We start from the raw sequence: 13,145 nt of genomic DNA on the forward strand, positions 1-13,145 counted from the left end.
AGAAGTCCCACTCTTCTAGTTCATAGCAAAACTGCCTGATCAACAAGCTTGCCCAAATTGAGCATGATACGTTTTTTATTAAACAGAAAGTCTTGAGTGCAGAATTAAAAACTCATACACGTCTTTGTGAGCCATTATGGTTATTTAATCAACCACAGATTTAAAAAATGGTGTTATTATGAAGCAGCAGAAGAAAGAGAATACATTTTCCATTACATATTTTAATCACTAATGCTAAGTGGCCAGAAAGGCACAAAGCTGTCCTGATATTAAGGGACATCAGAGGAAAACGATACTTCCACGAGATTGTGGATGCTTTTGTCGCAGTTTTAGTCTTGGTTTCAGAATGAGACCCCCATTTGTTTATTTGACAGTACTGCAAGGTTTTATAATATAATACATACATCATCTTCTGGCACTATCCGGAGGACCAAAGGATGCTTTACATTCATGTAGACCAGGGGTGTCAAACTCAATTTCATCGCGGGCCACATTAGCATTATGGTTGCACTCAAAGGGCCGGTTGTAACTATATAAATATACATATATAAATATATAATATACATATATAAATATATAATATATATATATAAAATAATGTATTATATTACATTATTGCCTCTGAATTGGATTATTATCCGATAGGGTAATAACTTAGTAATTATCTACGTCTGAAAGCAGAAGTCCAGGGCAAACAATTGCAAGTTTTCTTCAGTGTGCATGTCACAAAACGAGATGCATTGTGGGACATGTAGTTTATGGGCAACCTGCTTCTGTAAAGTGGCATGTAACCGTTATAATAAACGTATTATATTCTTTGCAAGCTCTTGCAGGGCCACATCAAGTGAAGTCGCGGGCCGGATTTTGGCCCCCGGCCTTGAGTTTGACACCCCTGATGTAAACAAAAACAAATAACACAATGTTTCCCCAGAATAACAGAGTTAACTAATGCTTTGTCTCAAATCACATACTTCTGTACATGAATGTATTATTTTTCCGTGTGTTTGAGTGCTTCCCAGTATAGGAACTATGGCAAAACAAAACTATGAGTACGTGGATGATTCAATGATAACGGTCAAAAGGTCTCACACGGGGGGCGGTGGTGGCGAAGTCGATAGGGACTTGGCTTGGTAACTGGAAGGTCACCAGTTCAAGTCCCGGCAAGACCAAGTGCTACCGAGGTGTCCCTGAGCAAGGCACTGTTCCCTAAACTACTCACCGGGCGCCGTTCAAAACACTAGGATGGGTCAAATGCAGAGAAACAATTTCCCCACAGGGATTATACATCAAATATCAAATTATTTTCCGTGTGAGTGCTTCCCAGTATAGGAACTATGGCAAAATACAATATGAGTATGTGGATGATTCAATGATAACGGTCAAAAGGTCTCACACTCATTCACAGCAAACATTAGATTACATTACATTGCATTTAGCTGACGCTTTTATCCAAGGGGCTTACAATAAGTACATTCGACCAGGGAAGATAGAAACCAGCCGTGATTACCGTTGCTGATGAACACAGCAATAAACAAAGAAAATTACACATGTTTTTCTTTTAAATGAGTATAAAGTACACAAACCACTATACATGTGTCGAAAAAAGAAGCAACCATTAATCTTACTTGGTTATTTGAGCAGTCTTTAAAGATAACATTGCTAGCTAGCTAATTCAAGATTCATACAAGAAGAGTTCAGAGTGTAGGACATGGCAGTGAAGTGAGGAGAGTATCCAAATAGAGACACAGTATAAGTCCACAGGCCTTTAAGAACAGAGTTTTTCAATGTTTCTGTAGATGTGTTATTGCTTCACAAACCAAGTTTACCTTAAAAGGTGTTTTATAATCTGTAAAGGATAGAGCTCCTCGAACTTTATCACTGGTTTTACTCAGAAATGTACACTTACTATACCATACTTTTATATACGTCTACTTGAATTAGGAATTTCCATTGTAAGTTATCTCTACACCACTAGGATTCAGATGGAAATATTGTAGTTTTTTTTGACAGTTGTATCTTTACCCAGCACTTTTTAAAGTCATTCAAATGAGCTCCACCTTTCACAGCTGCAACATGAAAGTGATCAGCACATGAATGCATCAATGATAATAATCCAACGATACATCATATGTGATTCTGAAATTATGCATAAAAGGTATTCTTAATTCCGGTACGTACATTCAACCACCATGCGGTCTAGAGCCTTCAGCCGCTCTGCACCCCGCCTCTGGAACTCCCTCCCACCTGACATCCGCAACACTGACTCTCTCCCCATTTTCAAATCACGCCTCAAAACATATCTCTTCACACTCGCATATCCACCCTGATTATTATCCATCACACATCCTCTGTTTTTATTTATTTGGTTATTTGATTGATTTATATACTGAATGGTCTTGTTTATGTCTCTTATGCTGGTGTTATGTATTGTGTATCTTGTTTTTTATGTGTTGGACGGCGACCTTGAGAGCCTGAAAGGCGCTTATATAAAATAAATGAATTATTATTATTATTATTATTATTATTTCAAAGCTGTACTATTTTTGTAACAGAGTTATTCCGCACAGTGGTATAACTTTTTTTATTTAAGAAGATCTTCTTCCTCCGCTGGTTTAACTTGATGTATCTGTGCTGTTGTAATGTTGACTAATCTCAAACTAGCCGTCTGAATACAGGTAGCTGGAATCCAGCCGACTTAAGGCAGGACGCTTCATGGCTTCTTATAGCAGTAAAGGCCTTTTTAGTCACAGAATATATCAAAATACTTCCCTAAAAACATGCTCCATGCAGCCTCACCCAGGGCCAAGCACCTGCCCCGATAAGAAGACCTTACGGGTCTCACATTACGATAAGGGGGGCGGTCATTCAGGAATATATTGAAGGCCTTCACCATGGAGCACCTGGGGCTGAGCAGCAGGATTTAAAAAAGGAATCGGCAGTATGAAGAGAAGCTGCTGCCGAGGGAAAAAAAGTACTGATCGCTCAGGCTGCTTTCCTGGGATCCTCTGAAGAGAAGTTCACTTGAGGAAGCACCGACTAAGGTAAGGTACATTTATTTATAAAGCACATGTTCTGACATAGAGGCAATTCAAAGTGCCATACATCATTATTAAAGGTCCCATGTCATGGACATTTCTACTGATCATAATTCCATTGTTGAGGTCGACTAGAATACATTTAAATTGTGCAATTTTCCAAACTCACATTGGTTTCTCAAACAGCATCTCTGTATAGTATGTGTATTCACTCTCTGTCCTACACGGCTTGTTGGAGCTCCTGCCCCCCCCCGCTCCCTGTGAGCCCAGTGTGCTCTGATTGGTCGGGACGTTGCAAGGCTCGCTGCTCACTGAGCTGGCTTACTGGTGTGGTTTCCGGGTCGGCGATACAGTGGGAAACTCATCCTGAGCACACACAAACACTCACAGCCGAATTAAAAACAATAAGTGTGGCTTGATGTTGAGTCAGAAAAAGGTTTATAACGCTGTGAGAATGGGTCTGCGGAGAGAATTGCTCCGCCATCACAACTCATCTATTACCAGCGTTCAGGGAGCTCTATGCAAGTCAATGGGACTCCCTGTTAGTTGAACATTTACGCTAAAGGTATATAACATGTCACCCATGTCCTTGGCATAGAGTTGATCAGGTTGTTGATTGTGGCCTGTGGAATGTTGGTCCACTCCTCTTCAATGGCTGTGGGAAGTTGCTGGATATTGGCAGGAACTGGAACACGCTGTCGTATACGCCGATCCAGAGCAACCCAAACATGCTCGATGGGTGACATGTTAGGGTTAGGGTTTAACCCTAGGGTTTTCGGACCCCCCCCAGACCCCCCCAATAAAGCAAAACTGCACGTTTCAGAGTGGCCTTTTATTGTGGCCAGCCTAAGGCACACCTGTGCAATAATCATGCTGTCTAATCAGCATCTTGATATGCCACACCTGTGAGGTGGGATGGATTATCTCGGCAAAGGAGAAGTGCTCACTATCACAGATTTTTTCTGATTTGTGAACAATATTTGAGAGAAATGGTTATTTTGTGTATATAGAAAATGTTTTAGATCTTTGAGTTCATCTCATGAAAAATGGGAGCAAAAACAAAAGTGTTGCATTTATATTTTTGTTCAGTGTATGTGGAGATTATTATTATTTGTGTCAATACGTGGGTTAATATATATTTATTTTTGTTTATGTTTCTGTTTCAAGGCTGAAAATAAAACTGTCTATTTTTTCCAAGACATCCTCTTTACAAGTGAGTATCTCTGCACTTCATGTCGGGGATCTCCTCTGGCTCTTGCGAGGAGTTAAAGGAAGGATTAAAGGACTGAGCTCTTCTCACTCTGGACTCAGGCCAGAGTCTTTCTCGGTCCACGTGTTTAGGTTTGCACGGTTTCGGGTTTTGACCTGTGGGAGCGTTCAATTAGAGCGACAGACCGCCTCGATCGATCTCAGGCGGGAGTTTGAAAGGTGGCCAAGTCCTGCAGAGTTTGATCCAGATCGCCTTTTTTTGGCTGCTCTGACACTTCTCTGTTCATCAGGAGGAAACCCGAGGGTGAGTCGTTCAGACGACCACAAAGATATTTGAGGAAACCATGAAGCTCAGTCTTTTTATTATAATAGACAGTGGACAGGAGTTAAAAGGCAATAAGAGCAATATTTGTAAAAGGCAAAACATTTTAAAAACGTTAAATGAAATATTGGAGCTGAAACAACAAATGGTGTCCCACAGACTTAATACACAATCCTTGTTTAGTACAGATCCTCTTCGAAAAAAAGAAATCACACCGTGACATTTTAGTATATTATCGCTTAAGCTGCGGAAACTCTCATAAACTGATATGCTGTCATTCTTCATGTCACAAACCAAACAACATCTCAATACAAAACATCAAAAAGATGACTACTAAGCACTGGTCATATCATAAATGGGTCCTATATTATGCTCTTTGTGGTTTAGTGTACGTTTTAGTGCATGTCAATGGTCTGCAAAGGCTAAAATCCCTGTGTTCACTCCAGAGGGAGTTTCTCTCCCAAAGAGGTGCTGCAGCATGAGAACAATAAAGAGCTTTTTGAACATTAAAGCATGGAGACATGTCCCAGTAGAGACACTACATACTGATCTACACCTGAACATCAGCAGGAGAGGACTCTTTAAAGTAGAGACACTACATACTGATATACACCTGAACATCAGCAGGAGAGGACTCTTTAAAGTAGAGACACTACATACTGATATACACCTGAACATCAGCAGGAGAGAACTCTTTAAAGTAGAGACACTACATACTGATATACACCTGAACATCAGCAGGAGAGGACTCTTTAAAGTAGAGAGACTACATACTGATATACACCTGAACATCAGCAGGAGAGGACTCTTTAAAATAGAGACACTACATACTGATATACACCTGAACATCAGCAGGAGAGGACTCTTTAAAGTAGAGACACTACATACTGATATACACCTGAACATCAACAGGAGAGGACTCTTTAAAGTAGAGACACTACATACTGATATACACCTGAACATCAGCAGGAGAGGACTCTTTAAAGTAGAGACACTACATACTGATATACACCTGAACATCAGCAGGAGAGGACTCTTTAAAGTAGAGACACTACACACTGATATAAACCTGAACATCAGCAGGAGAGGACTCTTTAAAGTAGAGACACTACATACTGATATACACCTGAACATTCACATAACATGGCCTCTTTAATGATTATCACTGAATTATTTGTGTTGTTGAGACCCAGTATGGAACTTTTTTTAGCTACCAATCTAACTTTTATAATGAGAATTCATGCATTTTTAAAGAAATGTATTTTTTAGGAGGCTGACTGTATTTTCCTGGAGGTACTTTTACTAGTTCATAACAAACTTCATCAACAAGCTTGTTAAAATTGGTTGTTTATTTTACTATTAAATATAAAGTACAGAATAAAAACATCTTTATGATCCATACTGCTTATTTAATCAACCTGGGATTAAATGAAGGATTGGTGTTATTAGTATAAAGATACAGCATAAACAGGATGAAGGACAGTGTGTTGAATTTTAATGACACATATTGTGTATGGACTAACTCATAGCATGAAGGTGAGAGCTGTTTAGGCTGAGAGTGAATTAAGCAACATTACAGGACAATTTAGTAATTATCCAACCATTTCATTTTATTACCGCCATTTCATTTTATTTGTCTTAGTCTGGAGAAACCCTGAGCGCCTGCTAACGAGCTCAGGCTCAAATACAGGGGCTCGTTACCTTTGTGGGGAAACATCTGTTGGATCCTCTCCGTTTATATGGTAGGGGAGTTCAAGTCTGACAGAGATAATGTATTTTAGTTAGTGAGCAGGAAACACTGCAAAAAAGCTGCTGTTGTCTGTCAGAGAAAGCTCTGTCTTCCAGAGGAGAGGGAATCTTCTCAGTATCATATTTTATACAACAATCATTAACAAATAACTGGAGATAAATGTTTTTCACTGGACAGTTAGAGGATGGACAACTGTAATCTCTTAAATTACTAAAGCTTGCAGACGAGTGTATTGGAGTACAATATACACGTCTGAGATGTGTTGCATTGGAAAAAGGTGCATACAAAAGTAAAGTAGAAGAACATCCGACTCGTTTCCAATAGGGAGTTTAGGTACAGGTCATTTATTTCATTATTATCAGCAGGCTGGCATACAAACCAAAGCTTTAATATAATGAATAACACTTTTTTTGTGGCGAAATTAACAGGCAGATGCAGCAACAGGAAGTTAGTAATTGTGGTTTGTCCAAAACAAGAAGAAGATAGTTATTGTTGTTTATCAAAACAACAGGAAGTTAGGTATGGTGGTTTGTCCGGAACAACAGTAAGTTAGTTATTGTGGTTTGTCCTGCTGATCTGTCCTTCTTTCAACATGTTCAGAACTGAAGCTGCAGCTCAGGCTGTGCCAATTAAGGTCATATGGAGGCAATTTGCATTTGAAAAAATCACTCTCCCTCTCTTTGAATCATAACCCGTCAAATCTGAACATGATACAGCATCAGTCAGTCGTATTTGTAGTGTCAGAGTGATTTACCCCCCGAGGGCCGGTGTCCAGAACAAGAAAACCTCCAGACAATCAAATCGTTGAATAAAAGGGCTTCTTGTACTTCAGAAATGAATCATGTTTTTTGTTTTTCTTCTGATTCATTTGGTGTCTCTGCATGTACACAGTATGAACACTGCAAACAGGAAGTGCATTTAGCTAAATCAGCATACTTTCAATGGAGGCATTAACTTTGACTTTTCATTTCCAACCAGTTCAAGTTTACCCCATGTTAACGTCACTCAAAGCATTATGGGAACTGTGTTACCCAAACTAAAGATTAACACAATTATGTTTCATAAATACAATTATTAAATGGGGCGAAGCCTGCGAGCTAGTTCAGGCAGTCAACTCGAGCACTTATGCTGCATTCATACATAACGCCCCTTGCCACTCTACAACCAACCAAACAGAGTCTCCTTAATATGCCGCTCTATTTAGCCTGCCAGATATCTTTCTGCTTTGCTTGCTGCTGCTATTGCTGCAGCTACTTCCACGTCGCTGCTGCTTGCCTAGCCCACCGCCACCCCAGCTTCCACCCCAGCTTCCACCTGTAGGCTCGGGGGTTAGTTATTCGATCATCACTCATCGTGCTATGTATATCTATGGAGTGATGAGGCCAGAGCCTAGTCGCCAAACTTAACTATATGCTGCTTCAAATAAACATGTTAAAGAAACACGTGAGTTGTCTGACTGAAATATAATTAAAAAATAAATAATACAATTAAATTATCAAACATCTTTATCATTATATATTTCTTCTTAAATACTGCAGGAAAGAGTTGTGTTGGCCTTTAACTGGTATTATTATGTATTTGTAACAATATTTACAAATGAGCACATGCTGTTAATGATATACATTTTCCGTGGACAGAATCCTTGATTTACACAAAGATTTTTATTTAATTTTCATACATTTAAATTAATGCTGTCAAAATTATCGCGTTAATGGCGGTAATTAATTTTTTGAATTAATTGCGTGAAAATATTTAATGCATTTAACGCATGTGCAGAATGGCCCGCCCCATACATCCCACCAGTGGCAGCGCTGGGGTAGGCTACAGCCATACCAAGAAATGGCTTAGCCCCACCTTAGCCCCACCATGAACAATGATGTTAAAGTAAGCAAAATAAAGTCCGCCAACTCGCACGGAGTAAACTGCACAGACAGCAGTTAGTAAGATTGATTTCAGTAGCCACTTTTCTGGAAATACCGAAGACTAGAAACGGTTTTGAAAACTTTTGTCAGGTAGTGATCGTCTTCTCAATAGAAAATCTTTGATAATGTCTTCTGGCCAATCAGAATCAAGATAACGGCGTGGTGTTGTTGCAGGAAGTCCCGACGGAGAATACTTTTGCTGTAGTACATCTCTATACATCGATACAACATTACGTGCTGATAGAAATCAACACGTAATGAAATAAGACCCCACGGTTTGATGATTGATAGGTGTGCGGGCTGTCTTTCATTTTGACACACAGAACAATGTTATAATAAACATACATACTGTATGTTAAATGGATATATCTTTCTTCTTTCATTTATCTTTCCATTCCCACAACAATATACATAAAGAAATGGCATATTTTGGATATAGTTCGAATGGTGATTAATCTGATTAATTAATTTTAAGCTGTGATTAATCTGATTAAAAATTGTAATCGTTTGACAGCCCTAATTTAAATTGTAAAATATAATCAATAGATAATATTGTTTATAAATGATTATTATTATTTAAATTAATACATTTTTACATTGTTTGCACATTTAATATTTTTCTTTAATAACTGTCGGATGATGGGAAACTGCAGTCGTTAGGCGGCTTTTAATTGTGGATTATTAATATATATGACGTTCCTGATTATTGATGGCCATTATGAAAAACAACTCACTATAAAGAAAAGGCAGGCAGCGTGATGAGTGTAAACTACAGTAAGAGCAGTAAACACTTGAACTTCCTCGGGGCCTGTGACGGATCTTTAGTGACTTCTTTACCCATTTCATCTCGAATGGAGCTTCCTGTCTGTTTTAAACGAGCTTTACAACATCAGACCCTGTGCGTGTTGATCTGTTGTGCTGCTGTTTGTTCAGCCATCGGTCCTCTGGCATGTTGCACGCATGTTAAGCTGCAGCTCAAACATGGCAAAGCTTTTATCTCACTGCGGTTTGAAGGCGTTTCCTCATAGCACAAAGTCCCGCTGTGTGTTGATCCTGTGTGACAGCTCCGAGTGCAAACTGTGGCAAACATGCATGTGAGTCACGATACGCTGAGCCACATGACGGTGAGATGTTGATGATGTGCTAATGGAGGGAGTGTCATCCCTACGCCGGACCTAAGTGTCACTGTCTTACGTTCAAACGTTTTGCTGTCAAAACATGGCAAAACGCAAGTTTCTATTTACAGAATACACTGTCAGTTCCATTATATCTCACGAAACACTCGCTTGTTTACTTGTGTATAGGCCTACATCTTTATTACATTTATCATCACATAACGCCTTATGATGAGAAGTGGGATTTCAATAGGAGAATCAATCAATCAAAGTTTAAAGACCCAGGAAAATAACTCCTTTAAAGGTCCCATGTCATGGCCATTTCTACTGATCATAATTCCATTGTTGAGGTCTACTAGAACAGGGGTTCCCAAAGTGGGGTTCGCGAGATGATTACAAAATAAAAATGGAAAATAAAAAAAATTAAGATAATAATAAAAAAAAATTGATTAACTTTTTTTATAATTTAAAAAATATATATATTATTAATAATAACGTTTGCATAGACATTTTCAGGGGCGGACTAGCCATCTGTATAATTTCCCAGCAACGAGGCTCCCCCTGTGACAATCCACTAGTGCGGAAAACTGAAACTGAAATTAATTCACTTGCACCCCCCGTTGACAGGGGGTCGCCAGTCTCTGGCACTGTTATTTTGGGGGTCGCGGGCGGAAAAGTTTGGGAACCCCTGTACTAGAATACATATAAATTGTGCAATTTTCCAAAATCTCATTGGTTTCTCATACAGCATCTCTGTATAATATGTGTATTCACTCTCTGTCCTAAACGGCTTGTTGGAGCTCCTGCCCCCCCCCCACCCTCTGTGAGCCCAGTGTGCTCTGATTGGTCGGGACGTTGCGAGGCTTGTTGCTGCAAGGAGCGGACAGGCTTCCGGGTCGGCGATACAGCGAGAACAAGCAAAACTCATCCTGAGCACACACAAACACTCACAGCCGAAGTAAAAACAATAAGTGTGGCTTGATGTTGAGTCAGAAAAAGGTTTATGACGCTGTGAGAATGGGTCCGCGGAGAGCATTTCTCCGCCATCACAACTCGTCTATTACCAGCATTCAGGGAGCTCTATGCAAGTCAATGGGGACTCCCTGTTAGTTAGTCAAGGGATCCTGGTGAGTGAGGTGCTCCAAGGATTGGTCCATTTGGGCCAATCCGGTCATTTGTTGTTGATCTGTGTGTTCACACGTCACAGAACCCAGGAAGCAAACAATGGAAAAGGAGAAATGTCCAACGAGGCGTTCTGGGGCAGCATAGACAGGTCTTCTCTGTGTTTGAGTTTTACTCCCTACAGGGGGTACTTTGAGGGTTTGTGACTCTGCAGACCGTTCACATGCAGAACAACCTTCATAACACACAAGGGGACGGTGATAACCGGAAAAGCATGACATGGGACCTTTAACATGCAATGAAAGAGTTAACACATATTACATACATTAAAATATATTTTAAAACAAGTGAATAAGCAGAAGCAATGATTAGTCACATTCCTCGTCTCATACAGACACTGTTATGACATCTTCTTTGCCGATACAAAACCATTTTTCAATCTGTAGCAAGAAAACTTTCAGAACGAATAATGGAAATTGAAAGAAATATTTATATACCTTGATGTAGATTACTTGATTAAAGATAAATGCAGTGGGAAGATAATAGCAAGTGGACGAGAAGATTTTCTTTTCACAAATAAATTATAAAATAAATCAACATTTTTATATTTTAAAACTCAAAGCTACAAGAAGACTCTCATTCCTTCTCTCAATTAAAAAGACACCATTATGACGTATCTTTCGCTTAAACAAAACTCCTTTTCAGTCAGTAGCGTCATGGAATCCGAAACCTTAGAGACTCAAGACATAACCAAATATATAATAAAATAGAAATCAATCAATGTTTATTATATAGCCCAATATCACGAATGTTACATTTGTCTCAGTGGACTTCACAGTGTGTACAGAATATCAGTATGACAATACGACCCCCTCTGTCCTTAGACCCTCTGTCCTTAGACCCTCTGTCCTTTGACCCTCACATCGTACAAGGAAACACTTCCAGAGAAACCCCACAGTTTAAAGGGGAACATGGGAGAAACCTCAGGGAGAGCAACAGAGGAGGGATCCCTCTCCCAGGACGGACAGACGTGCAATAGATGCCGTGTGTAAATCAAAGAGATAATACATTTTACAGCGTGGGTAGACCAAATGTTTGGAAATGCATGTGTCTATAATAAGAAGATGAATCCACGAGGATGTCAGCAATCCTGTGGGAGCCATCAGGGAAGTAGTATGGTGAGAGTCAGGCAGGACCGCAGAGACAGGTTCAGCCATGACTCGAAGTCCAGGACTCAAATCCAGTGCTCAGGGTAGAGGATCCAGGACTCAAGGTAGAGGATCCAGGACTCAGGACCACAGCAACAGGATCAGCCTCGACTCAGGTTCCCGGCGTGTATATGGAAACAAAAAATAAATGTGGGGGAAGCTGGTTTATTCGGAACATGAGAGTACTCAGGTACAGACAGACAGAAAGACGGAGTAAGGTGTCCCCCCCCGACAGTCTAAGCTAGACTAACGTGTCTACGTACATGCACTCCCTTAGGATAGGTCGAGGGAAAAGGGTAGCAAATAAGGAACAGAGGTGGAGAGGCACAGACACACTGCTGATTGAAGGAATTATTATATTGTCGTAGAACACTATAAGAGCCAGAATACTTGCACCAACAGTACATGTTTCTATCTAAAGAATAACAGAATCTCAAAGGTTTTATAAACTTCTTTTTAGTTTACACAGCACTATACCTTTTGACCTTGTTACACGACCCTATGCTCAATAACACACTGCAGACAGACATGTATTCATTCATGGTACAAAGGCCTCTTTAAATAAACTAAAGGATGAAACTCATGAGCATGACTTACAACACATGATCATATAATATAGATTACTTCAACAGCAGCACGGACAATCTATATATATGATTCAAATCGGCAGAAATGTGTTTCTATTCTCTCTCCGTCAGTGAAAAGAAACTCGAGCTCCTTCTTCTTCCTTCTTCTTCTGTCTTTTAGGTCGCTGCCTGCGGGCCCGAGGTCACGATGCCGCTTAATTAGCGAGATTTTTGAAAAACGGCTCCTGGCGACGTCGACACAAGACGACGAAGACGATGAGATCTCTCACGACGTGGAGCCCGCGGTCGGAAAGATTCCTCCCCGAAGAGAGATGTGAAGTCATTGCGTTCATGTACCGTTATTCCTCCAACTTTATACATGAAGTGTGTCATTGCTTGAAGGCTGATAGGGAGAACTTAATGGAGGGTTATGAGACTGAGGAAATGTGGTTGGGGGTTGTTTTTGTTGCTGATATGGGTCAATGTTGATGGATGAATTTTCTTTTTCTTTTTTTAATTTCCACTTTCCTCGGGGAAATAATGTGTGTGGACAGAAAAAGGAGCTCTCAATATTGTAGCGGGTCTGTTTGCTTGGCAAAGACTCATTATACTGGATATTACTGTGGCAGGAGCCCGGGGGGGGGGCGGGGGGAGGGGGGGGAGGCCTCTGATGAAAAGATTGATGACCCTGAAGCCAAAAGTAAAGAAAGTTGAAGTTTCTGAAGAAAAATCTCTTTGTGAGTTTGAACTTCCAGATGAGTCGAGGCTTTTGTCCCCAGGTCTTACTGACACTTCACAAAGAGTCATTGAATGATAACTCAAATAACCTACCTAGAGGATGAACACAAAGCAAATTTTCATCAATTTATTTGCACAATTCTAGCGCTATTCTGCGT

Source organism: Notothenia rossii (genome assembly GCF_949606895.1).
Source record: "Notothenia rossii genome assembly, chromosome: 3".
NCBI classification, from domain to species: Eukaryota; Metazoa; Chordata; class Actinopteri; order Perciformes; family Nototheniidae; genus Notothenia; species Notothenia rossii.